Below are 3,661 nucleotides of genomic sequence, written 5' to 3' on the forward strand. Positions count from 1 at the left end.
GTAATCTGCCTCAAAATTTTCGATTGGGCACGTTGCATTAACGCTATGTTGGATTTGCTTGCACAGCTCCACAATTCAATGCCATAAGTCCATATGGGTTTTATTACTGCCTTGTAAATTAGAAGTTTATTGACAATGGATAAAATTGACTTGCGTCCCAGTAGCCAGTATACTTCAGCGGTTCTAATTTTTATAGTATTTAATTTGGCACGAATATGGTCCTTCCACGTGAGCCTGCGATCTAAATGCATACCTAAGTATTTGACGCATTCGGTGCTTGGAATTGCTTGGCCATAAAAATGTACTCCTGGGCATGTTGTCTTTACTCTCTGCGTTCTTATCAAATTTTACACATAATTTAAAGCTTTATTTTTACTAGTAAGTTGGCCTCGTTCAGTATTGGCCGGGATAATCCCGGGTTTCCCTTGCGTCTCTGATTTTTTACAAGCAATATTTGTCTCGAATTCAGTGTCTCCAACTCATGATTATTTCCAAATTTCAATTTAGTCAATTTTTCATGTATGTATATAAAATTTCAATGCACGTTGAAAAAATAGGATTTAATTAAAATATAAGTATATTAAGAAAAATTGTAAGAACTTAAAACTTTATTTACATTAATACATAATGCATACATTTATAAAAAGAAATTAACACTGTGCACTTCTTTATGACAAGTATTTATTATAACTGATCTATGTAGATTGTGGTTACCTAATAGAGACATAGTGCACCAATTTTTTAAATATAAGCAAATATCAGTGCTTTAACAATTTAGATTATTTTGTGCTACCGATGACGACAGCTCAAATTCTATTATAATGAAAATAACACATATTATTTGAATATTCACATAAACAAGAACAACGTATCGTTTACTATATATACCATGATAAAAATATATTTATAAAATATGTAGCATAAATAATATCACATAAACAAATACATGTATTAAATATGTAATATATTTTCTACAAACAAACTATATCTTGAATCAAAGTAATTGAAACAAAAGTATGTTGATAGTGTATGCTTCGACGTATTTCAGTAAGTAAATACACTATAAAATATAAAAATGATTTTAATTAAAATTTCATATATACTAAATATTATTTTATAGTTTTTGTGACATAAAGACATATATTGACAGTTTATATATAACAGTTTAAAGGCAATTAGGTGTTTGATTTTGGACCCTTACTCCGTGCGTGAAAAGGCCTAAGAACCGAAATAATAGAAATTCTATGTTTTTCAACAAAATATATAAAATATGGACTTTGGAACACGTAATCAATAATGCAGACTTGTTTTATTTACTTCATTTGATATATACATTCGCGATATTTCTCGAAGTAAGTAAATAGGATTCTAAGAAACACTTTTGATGTATGTGAGATTAATAAATTATTATTCAATTAGATGATCAGAATTAATAATTGCACCATGCGATTGGCTTAGTAATTAACTTTTTAAGTTCTACATTTTAATTATGTAATTTATAATCCAACGCGGAGATACAGGATTACTTACTCTCGATTTAAAAAGCACACTAACACTGTTTGCAAATATTTTTATTGATTTAAGTCAAAGTTACTTTAACATAGGTTCTTAATCTGTGATCCGCACACCAAATATATAAAGAATTTGAATAATTTCACTATTGCGCATAGGTCTCTGAATATTTTAGTGGTATACGACGTCGCTAGACACAAATATTAACTATTTGCAAAAAAATAATTAATCACTAATAATATTACATTAAAAGTACTTGACTCACCAAATATTTAGTCAAGTAAAACAGTATGATTATTGTTTTAAAACACTTTCATTTACTAGTATTTAGATAACAGGTGAAGAACCAATGTACCATAAAATTGTAATGTAAGGGAAAAAAGTCATGAAAGAGCTATATTTTGAAAAATCAGTTCTAATTTTATCCAAAGTTTGTATAATAATTCTTCATTATTTACAAATTTGAGATGGCCACACAAACGTCGTATCTAAAATATCTTAAACATTTTATTGTTAAAACATTTTTTTCACGAGAGGTAATCATGCTACTCTATGAAAAAGTTCAAACGGCTAATAAATCTAAATGCAATATACGTTTTGCAGTTCTTTTCTAAAGTGTTTTTAAAATTTTCGCATTTTTATTTTATTTTTGCTTGTTTTTAGCCTCTATGGGTCTTGTGTTAAATATTTAAAACAAGGTAAGACTAAAAAGTTGTTTTTTAGTTATTTATATCAATTAAGTTCATTTCGTCCTTATAGCTCTTTCACTTACTTCCCTTATAAGAGTTTTGATCCATTTATTTTTACGTCAATATTATAATATATATTTTGAAAATAGTAACAGCACACTATAGTATTTTTTATAATATAACTATATTCTAATAACACACGTATATCTATGATATATAAATTTGAACAAATACTTGAAATGCACAATTGAATGCTTAGTTTTGTATGTAGCGATACATATTTATATACTTATTCGAATTTATTATAATTAACATTTATATCTTACGTACTATGTTATTATTCAATTCTGTTGGTTAAGTGAGTTAAATATGTTTATTTACAAATTGATATTGGTGTGTAATTTAATAATAGAATATAAACATTACGAACAGTTTTAAATCATATCCTGATTGTGGAAGCCTTTGTAAATCCGACTAGGTAATGGTAAAATTAATATTAATATAGTTTCTGGAAAAATCTGTTTGCTGTTCTATCTTAACATTACATATTTAGAGTATAATTTAGACAAATTTATTTATAACATATTTTTTCATACACACACGCATTCATGCAGCACGAAGAAATAAAAATCAATTGGTATTTATCATTATTCATTAAATTTTCATCGTAGCGCTGTAATGTAAAGGAATAGTTTTAAATAATACTTTTGCTTAGAACCGAAAGTTCGAAGCAATTAATTCAGAATTAGCATAAAAGTATCACTTAACATTTTAAGCACTAATATCAATGATTTAAATAATATAGAGTAATATGCTATGGTAACTTCAATCACATATATGTACGCCACCCGGCGTACCACCCTTATGTCCAACTGTACACAAAAACTTATTTCCACGCGTGAGATTTGTGTTAAATGATAATAATAGAGGTCCACAAAAAGGCATATGTTTTACAATGTAGTATTTACCGCTGAACATAAATCTAAACTCAAGATTGTGGGTCAAATCGCAAAAAATCGAAAAAAGTAAAAAAAACGACAAAATCTCCGATCTAGTAATTCTTCTGCATAATAAATAAAATCTTACAATTTCTGTCGTTTCTGACCATTTTTTTCCTAAATGACTATGACTATATTGAGTATAACTTACATTAATATTATGCTTTTTTGTGTAGAATACAGCAGTATTTTGCAAACACTATGCAAATATTCACATTACTGCTAAAATATATAAAAAATTCAATTGATCAAAGTGAAACTCAATAGTCATTTTAGGTAAAAAAGGACAGGAAACGAGAGAAATTATAAGATATTAATTATCACGCAGAAGAATTACTAGATCGTACATGTTTTTCGTTTTTTTGCCATCTAACCCCAGTTTTGACTTTACATTCGTGATCAACGGTAAAAACTACATTGAAAAACATAAGCCGCACACCCAATATAGACAACTTTTGTTTG

This window comes from Ctenocephalides felis, unplaced genomic scaffold, assembly GCF_003426905.1.
Source record: "Ctenocephalides felis isolate EL2017-DRISC unplaced genomic scaffold, ASM342690v1 CF-g0.4_SCAFFOLD_01886, whole genome shotgun sequence".
In the NCBI taxonomy this organism is placed as follows: Eukaryota; Metazoa; Arthropoda; class Insecta; order Siphonaptera; family Pulicidae; genus Ctenocephalides; species Ctenocephalides felis.